The sequence below is a fragment of the Elgaria multicarinata genome, chromosome 8 (genome assembly GCF_023053635.1).
Source record: "Elgaria multicarinata webbii isolate HBS135686 ecotype San Diego chromosome 8, rElgMul1.1.pri, whole genome shotgun sequence".
Lineage (NCBI taxonomy): Eukaryota > Metazoa > Chordata > Lepidosauria > Squamata > Anguidae > Elgaria > Elgaria multicarinata.
In genome coordinates, this window is record NC_086178.1 from 104,005,196 (window position 1) to 104,026,486 (window position 21,291).

Consider the following 21,291-nt stretch of genomic DNA (forward strand, 5'->3'; position numbering starts at 1 on the left):
AGATTCAAGGTTCAATCCCAAGCATCTTCAGTTAGGGCTGTGGGGTGGGGGGAGTCCTATCTGAAACCCTGGAGGGCTTCAGCATATCCCAGTCAGCCTATCCCAATCTATTATGTATGTATTTATTTATTTATTTATTACATTTCTATACCGCCCAATAGCCAGAGCTCTCTGGGCGGTTCACAAAAATTAAACATTCAAAGTATAAAACAACAGTATCAAGCCATAATATAAAATATAATATAAAAGCTCAACCAGATAAAAACAGCAGCAATGCAAAATTACAAATTTAAAACATCAAGTTAAAATTTATTTAATCTGCTGCAAATGGCCATGTTGGCTTAGAAAGATGAGTATTACAATCCAATACTAGAGGGTCTCAGGGTGGGGAAGGCTGGTGTAAACTCCTGCGACACTGTTCAGATGACATGCTAAGCCATGGTGGTTAAATGTTTTAAGCTAAACATTATGGCTTAGCAGGTGATGTGAACCTTTCCTAGCCAAGGTGGCTACGTAACCCCGATTTAAACAGGCTCACTAACCAAATACAAAAGAGTTAGTGGCCTAAGCATGGTTTAACGTGTTGTCTGAACATTGAATGAGATGGACCACTGCTCTGATTTGTTATAGGTCAGCTATTTCGTGTTCTCTAAGCATTGGTTTTAGCGATTGGATCAGGAATCCAATCGGTTGGCAACCCTAATCAGTTGGCAACCCTAATCTCCAAATGTATAATAAATATTTTTCAACTCAGTCCATTTTCGGGCACCTCTACGCTGCGTCAGATATTCCATCATTGGCATGAGTATTTCACAAAGATAGAATCATAGAATCATAGAATCATAGAATAGCAGAGTTGGAAGGGGCCTACAAGGCCATCGAGTCCAACCCCCTGCTCAATGCAGGAATCCACCCTAAAGCATCCCTGACAGATGGTTGTCCAGCTGCCTCTTGAATGCCTCTAGTGTGGGAGAGCCCACAACCTCCCTAGGTAGCTGATTCCATTGTCGCACTGCTCTAACAGTCAGGAAGTTTTTCCTGATGTCCAGCCGGAATCTGGCTTCCTTTAACTTGAGCCCGTTATTCCGTGTCCTGCACTCTGGGAGGATCAAGAAGAGATCCTGGCCCTCCTCTGTGTGACAACCTTTTAAGTATTTGAAGAGTGCTATCGTGTCTCCCCTCAATCTTCTCTTCTCCAGGCTAAACATGCCCAGTTCTTTCAGTCTCTCTTCATAGGGCTTTGTTTCTAGACCTCTGATCATCCTGGTTGCCCTCTTCTGAACACGCTCCAGCTTGTCTGCGTCCTTCTTGAATTGTGGAGCCCAGAACTGGACGCAATACTCTAGATGAGGCCTAACCAGGGCCGAATAGAGAGGAACCAGTACCTCACGTGATTTGGAAGCTATACTTCTATTAATGCAGCCCAAAATAGCATTGGCCTTTCTTGCAGCCATATCGCACTGTTGGCTCATATTCAGCTTGTGATCTACAACAATTCCAAGATCTTTCTCATTTGTAGTATTGCTGAGCCAAGTGTCCCCCATCTTGTAACTGTGCAATTGGTTTCTATTCCCTAAATGTAGAACTTGGCATTTATCCCTATTAAATTTCATTCTGTTGTTTTCAGCCCAGCACTCCAGCCTATCAAGATCACTTTGAAGTTTGTTTCTGTCTTCCAGGGTATTAGCTATCCCACCCAATTTGGTGTCATCTGCAAATTTGATCAGCGTTCCCTGCACCTCCTCGTCCAAATCATTAATAAAAATGTTGAAGAGCACTGGGCCCAGGACTGAGCCCTGCGGCACCCCACTCGTTGCCTCTCCCCAGTTTGAGAAGGTTCCATTGATAAGTACTCTTTGAGTGTAATTGAGTGATAGCAACAGATATCACACTGATAACTAAGCTGTGGTTTCATATTAAACTACTTACTCAAAGTAATACAACAACCCTTCTAAGTATTACCTTAATACTGGAATCAGTCAGATTGAAAGCTTAGAGAATATATTAACTACAACCATGACTACTTGCATTCACAGCTGTACACTTTCCCATACGCAAACGGTGATACTTTACAAAGTGTAGCATATAGAAGAGAAGTTAATTGGAATTTTGTGCAAGAGGGAATGGACTACAACTGCTACACATTGATGACCAGGAAAAAAATCTTCTTCAAACAGAAAATAAATAAATAAATAAATAAATTTTGAGAACTACAAGTTCAACCACAGCTTTTAAAGCTCAACTAAAAACTTTTCTTTTTCCTAAAGCTTTTAAAACTTGATGTTGTGCAGACTTCTACTGTTACTTTCTACTGTTAGTTTTACCCTACCCTGTGCCTGCTTACCCTTCCCTGTACCTGTTTGCATTCTCTTCCCCTCCTTATTGTTTTACTATGATTTTATTAGATTGTAAGCCTATGCGGCAGGGTCTTGCTATTTACTGTTTTACTCTGTACAGCACCATGTACATTGATGGTGCTATATAAATAATAATAATAATAATAATAATAATAATAATAATAATAATAAATAAATAAATAATAATCTCTCTCCAAGCTTTACCATTTGTTCTGTTTGTTGTAGCTGCAAGATAAAGCAGTTTCTATGCAATGTCATTTGTTTTGTTTCTCCCAAGACCATACATATTTTTGTTACAGCGTCATTAAATTTTGAAAGGGAGTGTTTAAAACATGTTTTAAAGAGAACAAGAGCTGCCACATTCTTAAGTATGAAAGGAAAACCACTGCAGGGACTACAGGTTTAGCTTTTCAAAACTGGTCTGCTTTAAGAGGCTTATTTCAAAATCCGTGTCCCCTGGAACAGGGCACAAGTCACTCACTGTGCTATATTTTGTAACACAAAAAAAAAATTCAGAATGAAAGATAGCAAGTCTCTGGAATTATCTGTCTAATTGATCACTCTCAATTGCTCACGGTACAGTCATAGCTCATTTCTACAGAAGCAAGATATACCTATTTCCAAGTAATCAAATGAATATTGGAAGTGAAACAGTCTGAAGTAGTGCAAGAATATATCTCCTCATGAGAATATGTTGTGAAGGATGAGGCAGGAAGCAGCTCTTGTTTTACATTTGATGGCAAAAGGGCCCTGAGCCAGGGAGGGACTGCATTGTATAGGGAAAGAATTCTCCCTTACGCAACAGAAAAGAATAGAAGGGGGAAAGATTTAGTTGTGGATTTAGTATTTTAAGGGCATAACTGCAGAAAGGAGGCAGGCAGTCAAGGACGTACTGGAATAGCAGCTAGCTTTGACATCTCAAATTAAATGTTTGCAGGTTAGGTAGGAGGGTGTTGCTTATGGGTAACAGAAAAAGAGTTAGTGTGGTTTGGGGAGGACTTACAGATTTTCCTTATGTCTCTAGAAGCTGAATTAAATTTCAAGTCAAGTTACTGGGAGCCGCAGGGAAGATAATAAATGATAATACATACCATATCTAATGCAGCCTAGAATCCTATACATTAGGTTGGGCTATAGATTCCGGGGACTTCCCATCCTTTTCCCCCACAATTGCTGTCATAACAGACACTGTTTATCCCATGAGTATCCAAGATGGTGCCCAGACTAGGCAGACCTTGGTCTGATCCAGTAGAGCTCTTCTCATGTTCTTATTGGGCCTGCGGACACCTCTCTTGTCACCCAGCCGGCAATCTGATTTTGATTTTATTTTAAGAATATTTATTCGAAGAATACCTCTGTCCAAGAGACATTCTTGGGAAATGTAAAAGAAAGGTGCAACCCAGTGCTTCATTTGAAAGCGCACCCAGCCACCCAGCAAAAAAGAAGAAAGTAGCAACCTGGGGTGTTTGGGAATGGCCTGGAGGGTTAGAAGAGGAGAGGACCAATATGTGATTTGACATTCGATGATCAGACCCCACCACTTTCTTGTATGCAGCTGTGACCGGCCACGGGCTGGCCAAAGTGGGTGGGTTGTGACCATATGCAAAGCACATGCTCTACCTCTGAGCCTTGCTCCCTCAGGGGAAGGCTGGCCGTTCTTCATGCCCAGTGTTTTGTTCACAGTCCTTCCCCATGGTGGGTTTTCCCCTTCTGGGGATTTTTTTTTAGAAACGGTCTTTACCCATATTGTTTAGAATCCTCATAAATCCTGATACCCCATGAAGATAAGGCAAGACTAGGACCTGTTAAGACTGCTGCCAAACCTGAACTATATGAGAGTTCCAAAAGCGTGGGTGGAACTGGAAAGGAGAATGTATTTTGCTCTTTCTCTCTCCCTCCCTCTCTCTCTCTCTCTCTCTCTCTCTCACACACACACACACACACACACATTGGGGGAGAGAAAGAGAGAGGGGGAGGTTTAGTGACATCCACAGAAAGATGAGATACATCCTGATCATTTTAGCTGATGTAGCCCATTTTCATAATTGGGGTGGACTGAATTTACAGGAAAGGCTATTTGAAAAAAAAAATGTTCTCAGGAGTTTCACATCACCCTCCAGAAGCCTTCACAGCATAAAATAACTTCATCGCGTATGCCTGACTGACAGCTCCTCTGAATTCTCATTCTCTATTAAATCGAAGCTATTCTGTAAGTCAAGATATCATTAAAATTTCCTTTACCCATTCACCCTGAATTCCAACTCCCTGCTAAATGGTGAGACGTTACATTCTAATTTTTAATCAGCGCTTTTAAACTGCTGCACACTCAACACTCAATACAATGACAATCCAATTCTATTCAATTAGATTTCATCTGGCAGCCACTCTCTGGTGGATATAGCACCATATTACATTGGGGGAGGGGGGGAGAGATCTTGCTCCTGGAAATGTTAAATTATAGTGATTTCAGGAGCACCACTCTCTTTTCAAAAGGGCAGGGCATGCCCAGTACTCTAGTAGACCTACAACTGTAATGCTGTGCTTTCATTTCCACTCTGCAAACAATAAACTTGCCAGCCACTGGAGATTTGCAAAAGACGGAACATTTCAAACAAGCACCCAGATATCGCCAGCGCTATGTTGTGGAACAAATTTCGGTGAATGGGGAGAAGACATAATACTAAGCATACTGGTAGTTGTCTTTTAGAGCTTCTTCCTTTATTCTTCATTTTATGATAAGTTAGAAACAGTTTTCACTGTGGCTGGAGATGGGGACATATTCTCCCCATGATACAGCACACAAATATTTCTTTTCTACCACTGATAACTCTGGTTGAAAGAGGTTTTGTAGGTTTTGGAGTTAATAATAGTAAAATTAAAAAAAGTAAGACAAAAGTAAGATGACTGAATATGATGCTTGACGAGCTCTTTCAAATTGCCTTCAGGTGTCTGAAGAAAATGCCCCACTATAAAAGCCTATAAAACAAACGTCCCTTTATCTGCAATACACTATAGTCTAATTAATGCCCAATGGTCACATACAGCAATAAATAAATAAATAAATAAATAAAATAATGCACAACATCCCAGTTCAGCACCAAAAAAATACAGGGAAAAAATATTTCAAAATCTTCCAACTTTTAGCTTCAATTCTAAATACAACGTATAAATTGGGAGGGATCCATTTGCGGGGATACGAAGGGTGGGAAATAACGAGGCAACACACAACATTGGGATTTAAACAGGACCACATTTATTGGTAGATCTACAGAAGGGGTAAACCTAAGGGGGCATCTTCTCTAATACAGCATCATGCTGTTGTTTAATTCAGGTGAGGCATTCATAGCCAGGGAGTGTCGCCTGAATGTTTGCCACCTCCCAGGCTTCCCCCCTCTTGGGGTGGGGAGGACTTCTGTGTCACCCATCCTCCATGCCGCGAGACTCTGAGTGGGTGAGGAAGGTTGGCCTCAAAGGTACCCCTTATTGTGCCAGCTGGGCTGCAAGACTTGCAGCTGGGAGCCTCAGGCATTACCCATCAGCACAACAGTGCCTCTGAATGCTCACCAACCCTAGCCAACTCAAGATGCCCGCACATACCTGCCTACCAACAAATGTGACCAAATTGTTAACAAAGCCAGATTGACCTAGTTATCACTCTCAGGGTGTCTTGCAGTGTGAAGTAGGTGAAAAAAACTCACAACCAATGAAAGTTTATGAGCAAAAAAATCCTATTTGCCCCCCCCCCCAAGGAGCAACTAGCAAGCCCACACTGCCTACAGGGTAGGAGAGAGCCATGGGTCAAATAGGGAGGGGAGTGGCAAGAATGAATAAGTATGCTCTGATTCCCCTCCTCTCCCCAGTGGTGCCACAAGGAGGTCACCAATGGTGTGCCTCCATGCCTCACTTCCCCACCCCCACCTGCAGCAGCTTACCCATGCCCAGGCAGGAATAAGGCATTAAATGTCATAAGAGGAGCTGTGCTGGATCAGACCAAGGGTCCATCTTGTCCAGCACTCTGTTCGCACTGTGGCCAACCAGCTGTTGACCAGGAAACCACAAGCAGGACACAAGTGCAACAGCACCCTCCCACCCATTTTCCCCGGCAACTGGTGTACATAGGTTTACTGCCTATCATATCACATGAGTGATATGATTCCTGTCATATCACAGGAGTCATTCCCTAGGTTGCTTAATACTTAAACATTATACATCTTCCCTTAAGATACCATGAGCTTTCCTCATGAGTATACTATGGGAATAAACTCAAGAAAATGTTCTTTCATGGACAGTCAGTGGTAAAGCATTATCACAATCAAGACACATAAAAGTCAAAGGTAGCTCTGTCTGTCCATAAGAAAAATTCCCAAATGCACAGCGGGACAATACCTTTATTAGGAGCAACCAAAGTGTCAATCTGTGATTCCTGGGACTTCTCTCCAAGCTAATGTTGTCTCTCAACAATTTCCTCTGCATATAGTAGAGGCATAGGTGTGACTCATGACAATGTGCCAACCTCTCTAAAGTGTAATGTGAGAACTCTCTCTCTCAGTCTAAATGACAGATGTTTCTCCATTATTCAGCCCATGAATAATACTGTTTCTTATCATTCCCACTTTGATATGAAACAAACATTAAAAGAGAACAAGTTTATGCCAACAGTGACATGGCACACATTTTGCAAATAGTAAATGAAAGAATGGGTTAGAAATATAGCTACATATCACTTCACAATGCATAGATGTGATGTGTTTACCAAAAGAAACACAAATATATCAGCTTGTCACTGAATACAAATGAGAACATTTTTAGTAGCTGCAAACTTGGGCAATTTCCTCTATATTTATGCATTTGTCACTATGCAAAGCTCTTAATCAAGCTCAAAATGTGACTGGGGCAGCATAGAAAAAATGGAGAGGTGACATTGTACTGCACAGCAGACCTATTGAGAATGTTGCTTTATGGATAAAGTTCTACATATTTATCTTAGGTTCCACACTAGCCACCATCCCACACATTAATCTTGCCAGGGTCCTTCACTTTGAAATTTGCTTTTGGTGAAATCTGATGACAACTCTAGTTTTGTTGTACAAATCTTGATAGAAATTACCAATGTAGACAACAGTCATTTAAAAGAGCAAGACAAGGGATTCACTGTCTCTCTGACTAAAGCAGAACAAAACCTCCAATTCTACCCAAGAACAACTAATTTCAGTGCCACCTAGTGACTAAACTGTATAATGACACTATCCATACAATAACTAGGCTTAAATCTTGAACATATTGCAGTCATTAGACCAGAATATAATTACTTTTCAGCCCACCATATTTTAAATTAGACAGTTGATACTCTTAGTATGAGGGAAATGCACTTGAACATTCTACTGATACAAAAGTGTCATATTAAAAAAAAGAGGAGGATTTCAAGGCCTCTTACATTCACCACACGTAGTTCGCACTAGTGATGGGTGAATTTAAGAACTGGAGAACTCACGGGGGGCTCACCCTGCATGTTTGCCAAGGCCTGCTCATCCATCCCTGTTCCAAGGAGCTGGGCTGGAAGAGTGCTGGGTGAAGCCTTCGGAAAGTATGCAATTCCCCCAGCATGCCATTAGCACACTTTCCAGAGGCCCCAGAAGGCATGCTTTGCCCTCCCCCCCACAACCAACTGGGGCCTTAAAGGCTATATTTAAACCAAGCATTAAGAGGGCCTTTAAGGCCATGATTGTGGTAGGCAGGGGGTGATTTCCTTAAGGCTGGGGAACTGCATATTTTCCCCTCCACTCTACTGGTGGCTGTCGTTATTAGAGTGGAGTGGAAATCACGTTTCTCCCCCACCCACCAATGGATGCTTTAAAGGCTCTCCTTTAAGGATCCCATTGGTGTGTGGCACTGAATTTCGCCGAGCTTTAGGGCAGAAATTCTCCTGGGCTCATGAGGACAGTGGAAGCCCGCCCATGTCTGGCCCTCATGGGCCCAGGCAGACATGCCTGGCAGATTTTTCCCTGCGATGCTACAATTCTGCCCCCTTGTCCTTTTCCCACTTTCTGCACCCTTTGTCCATTAATGCAGCCAGAGAAAATACACAATTTTCCCAAGGGTGGGAGGGAGAAAATACTCAATTTCCCCAGCCTTGGGGAAATTGTGTATTTTCCCTGGCTGCATTAATGGATGAAGGGAGCAGAAAGGGGGGAAAGGACAAGGGGGAAGAATTGTTGCATTGGGGGGGGGGGGAATCGGCCAGGCATGTCCACCTGGGCCCATGAGGGCCAGACACGGGCGGGCGTCCACTGCCCTCATGAGCCCAGGAGAATTTCTGCCCCAAAGCTAGGTGAATTCCACTCCCTCAGTTTGGAATTGACTGGATCTTTCAAAGTGTTCTTGGTGAATTCTTCAGAGAAAAAAGTCCAGCTTTTTCCAAGAATTCTTTAAAGACTGAAAGACACAGACCAAGGAAATCCCTCTACTTTTACCAGCCCTCTCAGCTGCCAATTTCCCTCTTCCCCTCCTTTTCCACATTTACCAAGTTGCAAGGGATGATAAACTAAACAACAGCCAAGGATGACTTTGAACTGTTCCTTCCTCTGCATTAAAGACTTCTGAGTATGGTCAGAGCCTTGCCATTGGGGATTTGGGGATTAGTATTTATTCCTCCCGAGTCAAGAAGTGAAAATTTTAAACAGTTTGTCCTTCCTTCCTTCCTCTATATGGACTTGATCCTTGACATAAACGTAATAATATTTGTTGAAATGTGTCCTTAATAAGATTAGCAGCTCTATTAGGAAGGCAATATTAATAAAAATTATGCCACTTGAGCAGATCTCCTGGGAGATCATTGGTGTTAATAGACTTGACATCAACTGGTATGAATTATTGTTTTAATTATGGTAAATTATTGTAAAATGGCGTTATTCAATCTTCCATAAAGAGAAAGGAGGTTCTGCCCCCTCCTTGCAATGTCGCAAGTTTCAGAAAGCATGGGAAGGAGGCGAAGAGGAAAACAAAAATACCAAAGAATGACACGTTAAGCCAAAATCAGAAGGCGGAGAGCTGAGTTTGGCTTATAATGGCTCAGGGTTCCCTAACCAGGGCAGGATCCACACTACTGCTTTAAAAATGGTAGTGACAACTGCTGAGGGCCAGGACACAGTCCAGATATAGTTTTCAAAACGTTTTCAAAGTGGTGTAGATCTGGGCGACTTTTCAACCACAGCCTCCTTTCCTAAACTCTTCTGCAACACCTATTTATGACCTTTCTCTGCAGTAAGTGATATGGAAAAGGAGCATGCACGGCCAAGGCCCAATACTAGCGTCATACAATTCTTGGAATAAACTGCCGTAGAAGGGCAACCCCTGCCTCCACTATCCTACCCTAATATATCCTATAGCTACTTATCGCTAACAAGTACCAAGTAAAGGTTTTTCACTACCAGAGGCACCATTTCAAATTTCATTAACTCGGGAGCAGCGAAAGAGATCTTCTCCGCTAAGTTTAAAGGTCCCATGTGTCTTAAATATATGCAAAATTAAATTGTAAAATTTGCAATATATGCAAAATTAAATCGAAAACACACGCACACAAACCAAGAAATATATTAATAGCACTTGTTGTAGTTCTGTTTATGCCTCAGTCAAACAGATCGGTTACCTGATTTTTGTTTAATAAGGATTTTCTGAGTTTACTTACTTACCCAATGATTTAGAGCCACCCCACTGAGTTGACCAGAAATATAGGTGCTCCATGATCAGACAAAGCTCCCTGCTCCACCTGAATAGCCCCTCCTTCCATAATCTAGATTGCCAGACACAAGAGGCAAAGGCCTAATCTACACCAAGCAGGATATTGCATTATGAAAGTGGTATATAAAAGGCAGGATCCACACTACTGCTTTATACTGGTATTGAAGTGCACTGACAATTGTTGGGGCCCATTGACACATTCCATATATTGCTTTCATAGTGCAATTTCCTGCTTGGAGGAGATTAGGTCAAAGTCTTTTCACTGGTGGCCCTGCATCTCTGGAGCTTCTTCACAAGAGAAGGTATGTCACTTTGGCTCCTTCCCTGTTTGCTTTTAAATAGGCCTTAAATACCAACAACAACAACAATCAAAATCATTATCATCATCATCATCATCATCATCATCATCTGCTACTTATTTATTTAAAATATTTGTATACTGCTTCATGTCCAAGATTTCAGAATGGTTAACAGCAGATAGGATAAATAACAATAACACCATGTTAAAATTACTACTTTTTTTTTTTAAAGAAACATGGGCTGGATTTTTAAATCATTATTGCTCTGTGTTGTGAACCATAATTGGGGGAGGGTCTCACTTTAATTATTATTTTTAAATAGATATTGGTTTAAATATTTTTACAATACTGGTTCTATGCCACCTTAAGAAAACCTCTGTTCTTTAAAAAATACAGGCATATAATGCATAAAAAATAGTCCAGGGAGCCTGCAAAACTACGCTTACAGATTATTTGTATTTCCTCATGTGAAATACAAGATTCCTAATCAGAAGCCCAGCCCCCGCTCTCTCTTAAAACCATTGCTTTTTATCTTTTCCTCTGTAATTCTTGAATTGTTCAGAAATCCTTGAAGTTTATGTCCAAACCGTCAACAAGATTTTCTTTAGCCATCTTCTTGAAACTAAACATACCTCTCTCTCTTCTTAGGGCATGTCCACACCAGGCCTATATCCCGGGATCATCCTGGGATCATCCCTGTGCAACCAAATGGCACACAGGGGATCCTGACAGCAGGCCGGGATGATCCCTCCATTTTCCTGGGATAATCCTTAGATGTAGAGAGGGCCTTAGATGCCTTTAGACGTCTTGTGGCCACCAGGCCTGCTAACAAGTCTAGAAGGTTTTGTTCTTTGCAATTTGGGGAGATCTGCTGCTACATTAATCACTCCAAACCAACTCGAATCAAAGCGTAGACGATGCTTTCTGCTGCTGCTTGGTATTAATTTTATTATGCGTTCGCTTTATCTTGCCAGAGTTGGCAGACGCTTGCAACTTTAAAATTCATGCTGAACGGATTAAAAATAATGGGAGTGCATCTTGAAATTTTGCCTTTCAAAAAGTACTAAATAAATAATTTAGCGTCCGTTAGCATTAGTATTGTCTATAAGTGGTGGGACTGGATGGCTGCCATATTCCTCTATATCAATATTAACATCCCCAATATTTTACTAAGAATGCAGCCATCATAATTTTCTATAAGCATTTATTTCCACTTACAACCCCCTTCCTCTCGGTTATAGAGTTTACCATTATCGTTCTCAGCAATGAGAAATGCCTATAGATGCATGAAGTAGTTTAAAGAAACTCCAATCCAGCTGCCTGCCTGAATCATAATGACATAAAGAAAAGATTTAACTAGTCCAGGGGTGGGGGACATGTGGCCCTCCAGATGTTTCTGGCCTACAACTCCCATCAGCCCTAGCCAGCATAGCCAATGGTAAGAGAAGATGGGAGCTGCAGTCCAACAACATCTGGAAGGCCACATGTTCCACAATCCTGATCTACTGGATGTGCTTCCTTGATAGGTTGCTAGGCCTCCTGAGATTCAGGCCATGACATAGAGGACAGAACCTGGAGCTGAGAGATGGTGACTGATAGATCAGGAGATAGTGCCTGGAAAGAACAGAGAATGAAGCTGGGCATCAATGGGAAAGCCTCAAGGTGTCTCATGCCTCGGGTGGAGCCTAACAGATACAGGAGAAAATAGTAGAAGCTCTTAGCTGAAGCACAAAAGCCTGTCCCCTGACTTCTGTCCCTTCCCACTGAGATTTAATCTTTCTACTGAAAATAAGTCTAAAACCCTGAAATTTCAGGTCAGACCCTGAGGCCTAGCAACCATATCCATGGGATGAGAGTCAAGCCAGGATGTCTGCAAAAAGGGACAAGCCAAAGAAACGCTTACTAGCTCACATAGGCATCTACCAAAACCCATCTTGTTATGCCTCAGCTGCACTGATTATTGGTTGTTTCCAAGACCAATTTAAATTCCCTCTTGCTATTATCACATCATCTGAACTCTCCTGAGCTGGTGTTAACTTTAAGGTCAAATCTGCCAGGTCTGCCCCCTGACCAGTCAGTGTTCAAAAGCTAGTGGATGTGGCATGAGTGACAGATTGGGTGTGAGTGGCAAACTGGGTGTATGTTAAAAGGTTCTCTACATCTCATACGTAAAAGAAAGTGTGTTTGCCAGGAGTTGGAGCGGCTCTGAAACAACAGACCACTTAACTCTGTAAATAAGAGAGGTGTAGAATATCCCCTGGTGGCACCCCTAAAATAACCACAAGATTTTAAAGAAAACACTGGGCTCAACAGATATTGAAAGCATCTGCCTGTATTATTTACTTATACCATTTAAAATCCTAGTGAGGAACATCATCAACAAGTAGACATGTGTGACCATATACAGCAACCTTCCCCAACCTGGCTCCCTCCAGATGTTTTGGAATACAACTCCTAGACTTCCTAACCACTGGCCATGCTGACTGGGGCTGTTGGAAGTCAAAATCCAAAAACATTGAGAACATCCGGCTGGGAAATAATGATATTAAATAAACAAAAAACCTACAGTTTACAAAACAACATTAAAGCTCTACAGTTTTCAACCAAACTCCAAAAAGCAGGGAAATTGGGAGTTAAGGCCTATAATGCCACATCCTCCCTAAGGAGGCAGAAAGTGCCAGTGAAATTCTCATTCTCCCAAAGCAGATATAAACCATGAGGACAGGATGGAGAATAGGATATGCAGAGGTGACTGTGGGGTTGTGGAAAACTGATGACGAACAACAAGGTTTTTTGTTTATTGAATTTCATGGTTTTGTGTAATGGATGACCACACAGGAAAGAAGCCATATAAATGTATGGGATGTGGGGAAAGCTTCAGCTCTAGTGGGACCTTGAGTAGACATCAAAGAACCCACACAGGGGAGAAAAAAAAATTAAAAAATAATTTCCCAATTTACACTATTTAAAAAAATAAAATTATGACACTATAGTGTAATTATTTTTAAAAAAATACACTAAAATTTATAATTTTTACTATGTTGACAGTAAAGAATCCACTTAAACCAAGGATCAGAGTATCTAGCATTTTTCATATAACTGCTTGATAACCCACATATCACATAACTTCCAGATGAAAGGCATCACCAAATGTTGCTTCCTTGCTCGTATTTTCTGGCTATGTCAATAACTGGAGATCATTGTTAACAACACATTTAGGTATTTATTGCAGAGCTTTGGCTATGGGGCGGTATATCAATGTAATAAATAAATACACCCAGGCTATGGGGCAGTATATAAATGTAATTCATTATGCCCCCCCTTCCCGGATTTCCCTCAGCCTACACTACCTCACAGGGTCATTGTGAGGATAAAATGAAGAGGAGGATGAAGAGGACTACATGCTCTGGACTACTGCAACTACTGAGGGGCATTGAATTCTATGATTCTGTGAATCTAAGTCTACAGCAACTGGAGGGTGCCAGGTTGTAGCAAAAACTAGGTCCCTTAACCATTTCTCTGGTGTGAGTAATGTTTTGTGTATAAGATTCATGGATGCACATTTTAGAAAATGTTTTCCTTTCATACAAACATAAAGCAGCAGATTTAGCTTATAAGAAGCAGGTACACAGAAAAAGGAAAATATTTTCTATGTACAACCAAAACTATTCACCTTCCTTCATACCAAAACCTTCCTTCACACCAGAGATTTTTTTTAAGAGACCTATATCTGTGTTCAAATTCAAAACACACACACACACACATCTATAAAAGAAAGCTTAAAAAGTAGTTCAGCACCTTTTAAAGAAACACACACTACCTGAAGAAGTTTAAACTCATGGCAGATAGGCCAGGGTTAACCTCCTCTCATTCCTAGTTTCAAAATATTTCTTTCCATAAAGTTTAAACTTTCAGAGGCTTGGGTGAGGAACTGCCACTCTAAAGGAAAGTTTGCCATATATTCTTTACTTTGAATTAAGAAGCATGCACCAGCACTTCAAACACACACACATACCCCTCCCTCTTCACAATCAAAGACACACAACAAAGTCAATCAAACCCCTAACTGAGCCAGCCAGGTTTTCTTTTTCCTTGGAGGCCAGGGAAGGGCATCCCTCTAAGCAAGGCAGATAGTTTGCCTCTCCCTCCCTGGCCTCCACAGCACTGTGGGGAAGAAGAGGGCCCAGCCAGGGCCTTGGCTTATCTGCAGAAGAAAATGGCTCCTAAATGAGCCAGGCAGCCATCTTATTTCAGCCAGGCAGCCATCTTATTTCCAACATTCCAATCTATTTGAGACAGGAGGGAGGGGGGAGAGCGACGCTACTGAGCATGCTCCATTTAGGAGTTATGAGTCTGTACTCACTTTAATGGGGCAAAGAAATGTTCATTAAAAAACAATGGAAGCGAATTTTGAAAAAAAGAAAAGCCAATACACCAACTAGAAGGACAGGGGGATAAGATCCCATCACTGGTTTGAAGGGTAAGGGTCCCAATTCGGAGCTTTTAGTGAGCAAAAAGATCATCGCCACCCGGAAATAGAAAGCCATTTTAAGCCAGAGAGGTTTTCCCCATTTTGGTACTTTGAACTGCCATCCTGCCCTCAATATTTCACAAATCTTCTTGAAACGCGCAGGGTATGTAAAACCAGCATTTCTTTCTGGCAGGTCTCCGTTTCAGAAAGATTGGTGAAACATTTTCCATTTTATGAACATCAGAATGACCCACCCCCAATTTCGGCCTTAACATGGTGGAATGCTCTTTTCACTGATCGCCTATAACACAGGGAAACACTCCCATGTTTCCCTGTAATACAGAGTACTTCTTTTTTCTGTTTTGGAGCTACTGGCTGTAAAATTCTCTATTTTGTACATGAATATTACCACAGGAGTCATTCCTCTCCACCCCTCCACCCCATAACTACAATAAATGTTTCAAACCAAAAATGACACGGGCATGACCAGTCTCACAGGTTCTTCCTACCTGATTGTTGCTTTCCTGGGAGGGTACGAAGTGGGTGGGAAAGACTCTAGTATAACTCTAGTACCACATAGTGGAGCTGTGTATGAAGGTGTCATGGTTGCTCTGACATGATGATTTTTTCCTTGCCCTCAGCCATTTCCACCTCTTATCTCATATTTCAGATACATTTGGGGCTGGGGAAACAACAACAAAATGACTTGTGACACCTTGAATACTAACAAATTTATTTTGGCATATGCTTTGTGGACTGGATTCCATTTCATCAGATGCGTGACGTAATATCACAAGTGTCATCCTTATGTCTCTGATGGACTCTCATGAAAGCTTAGCCTAAAATAAATATGCTAGTGTTTAAAGTGCCACAAGACTCCTATTGATTGTGTTTCGTTTTTGCTGCAATGGACTAACATAGTTACCCCTCTGAAAATCAGGGTAAGGTAACATGATCCACTTGCGGCTCTCCAGATGTTTTGACCTACAACACCCCTCACCATTCCATATGCTGGCTGGGGCTGATGGGAGTTGAAGGCCAACAGCTGGAAGGCCATGGGTTGACCAACCATGACATAAAGTGACTTCAGTTAAGTTCCAAAAACAAATGTGAGGAACAGGGTAATGTGGGCAGAAGAGAGAGTGAACTTTACATCACAAACCTATGCTTGTCTATTCAAAAGCAAGCCGAGTTGAACTCAATGGGAAAGGGAAAGGTTTATAGGGTTACAGCCTTAGTCATATATTTTAGACCCTCGTCATTAAAACATATATGGCATGACATCCCTGCATGTACACAGACACAACAGAAGTGTTTAGCTGCAAATAAAACCATTTGTTGTCGAAGACTTATTAATGGCTTATCTCACAGACAATGTTGCTCTCTTCCTCCAGGTAGCTAGAGAAGTAGGTCAGGGAATATGCTCCATAAAAAGGAAGGGTGGAGATAAATAATGCAATTTTAACCCTCAACTAGTTCCATCTTCCAAGGTAGAGTGTCTAAAAAATTATTATTCACTACAGCATCTATCATTCTGACATCCTAATGGTGTGGGAATATACAATCAGGCTATGAAACTTTTACATTATTCTCAGAATCCCTTCATATAAAGGGATCCATACATCATTCATTTTATGTTATGGGGATTTGAAAAAAAAATCTCATTTTCACTCCTTTAATCTTTTCACTGCCTGTTTGGACCTTTTACTTCAGAATCCCAAAGAAAGACAGGAACAGCAGAGGAGAGTTGGTGCCCTCACCTTGAAGCTCATGTTTCTCTCTCTCAATGTATCTCACTCAGATCGCTATGGTTTCTACACAATCAATGCAGATGGATGGATTGAAAAGATGTTGCTCCTTCAATGACTGAGGTCCAAATTGGATGTGATGGCAGCTGACCCAGTTCTTTACAACTGGAGCTTTCCCATTCTCATAGAAAATGGGGGGACGGGGACGGAACCTCACCTCTCAAAGCTCCCCCATCTACAATCTTCTGGTGTCAGTGTTTGGCTATAATGGGGTGGGATTACCATGGAATGTAGGCTGTGGGGAGATAAACTAGGGTGACCATATGAAAAGGAGGACAGGGCTCCTGTATCTTTAAAGTTGCATAGAAAAGGGAATTTCAGAAGGTATGATTTGTATATATGGCGAACCTGGTGAAATTCCCTCTTCATCACAACAGTTAAAGGTGCAGGAGCTGTACTAGAGTGACCAGATTTAAAAGAGGGCAGGGCACCTGCAGCTTTAACTGTTGTGATGAAGAGGAAATTTCACCAGGTTCCCCATATATACAAATGACACCTGCTGAAATTCCCTTTTCAATACAACTGTTAAAGATGCAGGAGCCCTGCCCTCCTTCCCATATGGCCACCCTGGATAAACTACAAGAACTCTTTATATCAGTCCCTGATCCCATGCTTTACACATGACTGGAGCAGCAGATCCACAATTAAAGAGATGGGCCTGAAGCAACCATGGGCATGTCTAGATGAGGGCTTATCCCAGGGATCGCCCCGGGATCATCCCTATGCATCCACATGACACACAGAGGATCCCAGGGGCAGGGAGGGATGATCCCGCTCTTTCCCCAGGATAACCTGGACGGCTTTGATACTGACTTTTCCCACAATCTCGGGATCGTCCCATGGGACGTGTGGGCAGCTGTCCCAGTTTCATCATGACTCCTCGCGAGTAAACGCAAGGAGCCGGGAGCCAGGCATGGCGCACAGCTCCGTGGCCATCGGGGGTGGGAGGGGGGAGCGGGATCTTTCTTTTTAAAAACAACAACAACAACCTACCTGTATTGCTGGAGTGCTCGTGTGCTCATTTTCAGTAATAAAAAACAAAACAAAATGGCAGTCACAACATCCTCTTCCTCCCGGGACATCACACACCGTGTGTGGACTGAGGGGGAGGATCTCACTATCACCATATCGTGAGATCCTCCCCCTCCCCTCCCTAGGTCTAGACATGCCTCATGTCTGGTCTCACGCTAAACTGGAACAAGTACTAGTGCAAACTGTACTAGTCTGGCCAGTAGCATAACACCACTCTGCAGTTTTCTCCAGCGAAGGAAGCTTGACACATTCTTTCCCCAGAATACTTGCCGTAAGTGTGTTACTAAATCTGACTGGAAATGTGTTATGGGATCCCTGTGGAGCACATTGATTCCAAACTCAGCTTGGGTTCAAACAGGTAAAAGATGCCTAGCCTGCAGGTCTAGGTTCAGATTCTGAATCTATAAGACCTCGTAGGCTATTCTCATCCGAGAGACTCTGGCAACCAATAAACTTCGGTAACGTAAAAGCGCATTACATTCTGTAGTTTTAAATGAACCAGAATGGAATGAGGTTAAGTGCACCCCTGGAATGGCAACATGTGGAGTGAAATCAGTGTGTTCTGAGTGTAATGACAAGGGAAAAGCAGCATAAGCAGTGTAATCATAGTCTGGTACCTGTCATTCCTCTCTGGAAACATCTTTGGTTACAGGGAGCACACAACTCCCCTGTTAAAACAGCTCCACTGGCTTCCAGTCTGTTTCCAGGCAAAATTGAAAGTGCTGGTTATCACCTATAAAGCCCTCTCTACACCTTGGGTCCAGGTTATCTGAAAGACCGTATTCTCCCATATGAGCCTGCCCATGCTCTGAGATCTTCTGGGGAGGTGGGTACACGGGAGAGGGCCTTCTCGGTGGCTGCTCCAAGGCTCTGGAACTCCCTTCCCAAGGAGGCTAGGCTGGCTTCCTCTGTGCTACAGTTTCAGAGGCAGGCAAAAACCCTTTTTGTTTCAGCAGGCTTTTGGAACTATACTGGACCTGTGTTAATGTATTGGATTCCCCCTCCCCTTTTAACCTGTTACAGTTTTTAATTTTTTTAACGTGTTTTTAATACTATTTTAACTTTTGTAATTTACATTTATATGTTTTAATTGTACATGTTTTAATCTTGTAAACCACCTTGAGTCCCATACTGGGAAAAAGGTGGGATAATAATAATAATAATAATAATAATAATAATAATAATAATAATAATAAGGGACGAGGGGAGGGGGACCACTCTAGAGGCAATGCCCTAGGAGTAGTGTAAACTATGTGAAACATAGAAGAGGAATCCTTCCATTCAGGACTGATCTCAGAATCCCTGTTAGTAAACTGGTTGTCATCCTTCCTAATGCCTCTAGTCTTAAAATCTCTTCACTGGCTGCCAATTAGTTTCCGGGTGAAGTATAAAGTGTTGGTTATCACTTTTAAAGCCCTACGTGGTTTGGGTCCAGGCTGCCTGCAGGATCGCCTTCTCCCGCACACTCAGGTCCTCTGGGAAGGATCTACTCCAGTCAGCCACAACTAGGCTGACAACTGTTACCCAGAGGACCTTTTCTTCTGCCACCCCAGACTATGGAATGGTCTTCAGGAGGAGATTCGTCAGCTTAATACACTCTCTGGGTTTAAGCCAGCCATAAAGACTAGTCTTTTCCAGCAGGCCTATCCAGTAGAATTTTAGGATACTTTTAGCATGCTTTTAGGATGTTTTTAACTGTGTATACTATGTTTTTAGTCAGTATTTTATGCTTGCTGTTGTTCCCTGTCTCGATCCAATCAGAGAGGGGGTTAAGAAATTTATTATTATTGTTGTTGTTGTTGTTGTTAAACTAAACTATTTCCATGCCCTATCATGGGCAATATTATCTGCTCCTGTATAATCAAATGTGAGACAATATATCCCTGAGCATACACCCGTGGAGAAAGGACTTTCCATCATCATTAAGCAGCTGCAGACACCTCCCACATATCGGGATAGTAGGAACATTGCCTAGGCCAGAGGTCATAGTTTCATGGTTGGTTTCAACTCTCACATCTTTGGCAAGCTCATTGATGCACCTGGTGATCCAGACTAGGCTGATTCAAGTGCATTCAGGGGTCATGGACAATTTGCAATATTTGAGCTTTGTAATGACTTTCCGCTGGGAAGAATGCCATTATTATTAAAAAGAAGGGAGGCCACTTTAAGCAGTGTATAATAGGAGCCTTTCTACATGGGGCAAACAGATGTTTGTGGGTGCTTTACACAACATCCTCCTCCTCCAGGGTCTCTCCAGATGCTTTGCAACCATTATAGCTGTTGGTTTGTTGTTGTCCTAATGTGGAAAGTCTGCTGTTTTTTGTGAATGGCGGAATGAAACACTGGTATATTTGTGCAATTCTACTATACCACAGTGCCACCTAGTGGTTGTGTAATGAAACATAGAGAAAGGCAGAGAAAGGAAAACTCCAGGGAAAAAGAATATGGGTAAAGGAACCAATTTTAATCTCATAAAGAATCTGGAAGCAGAAGCCTCGATAAAGTGGAAGGTTAAAAGCCTCATGTAGAACACCCCTAGGACTACATCTAGACTTAATGAAAGAATTAGGTGGAGAATTAGGTGGCGGAATGAACTGCAATGGGGAAAATCACATTTTTAAAAATACACAAAAAAACACATACCTCTCCTACCTAAATTAAAATGCTCTCTGTAAGTAGAGCAGTAGCACAGTTGGGAATGGGCTGGAATAGAGCCATTCTCCATAACGTACTAGTCTTTTATATATATTTTAAATGTAGCCTTCACCTGCTATCTAGTCCATTCTATCACCTCCTTCTGCTGCACATATAGATTTGGGCTGGGAATAGAGATAGGGGGAAAGAGAGATTTTGAATTATTTAGGGAGATTAGAGTTTTGTGGACACTGCCGCAGCTGTTACGCATGTGTCCAAGATCATTTCTCAAGGAAAGGAAAGAGTTTTAAGATATCACATGGAGAAGAAATCTTCTAGCACACTTTGCCAGATGCTGCTTGCATTATTGACAATATATCTAGAGGCTTCAAAATAAATACTATTTACAGGCTGCTCAGTCTACAAACTCCACGTCCACCGACAAGCAATTAAAACCAACTCCAGACTTTTCTGCTAATGCATCTCTATTGTGAGATGTGTCCCTCTTTTGTTTACAGTAGAAATGGATCCGTAAACGTCAGCATCCAGAACATCAGTTAATCATTCAATAATATTTTCTCACAGATTGTACAAGGAGTTGTATTTTAATAGAATATATTATTATTATTATTATTATTATTATTATTATTATTATTATTATTATTATTTGTATCCCGCCTTTTGCCCAATAATGGGCCTCAAGGCGGTATTACAAAGTTTAAAACATACGTTTTAAAACATAGGAAAAGAAATGTTAAAAAAAAAAAAGTTTAAAATTCACAACAAAATTATAAGTCAGTAGGGGAACAAAACAAACCAGGGGACAGGCCCTCGCCTTGGTGTCACCCCCTTCGGAGGTGACCCCGCTGGTGGCAGACCCACCCCCAAAGGAGCCTGCCTCTTAAGCTCCCAGTCCCAAAAAGATGTTGCAGCTGCGGGTGAGATGGTTCTGT

The 21,291-nt window shown here is 41.9% G+C and overlaps 1 protein-coding gene across 4 annotated transcripts in view; it reads right to left on the reverse strand.

Moving 5' to 3' along the window:
* The window catches only part of NRG3 (neuregulin 3), a 795,134-nt gene that overhangs the window by 460,846 nt on the left and 312,997 nt on the right, over nt 1-21,291 (reverse strand). The gene's annotated exons all lie outside the window — the stretch shown is intronic.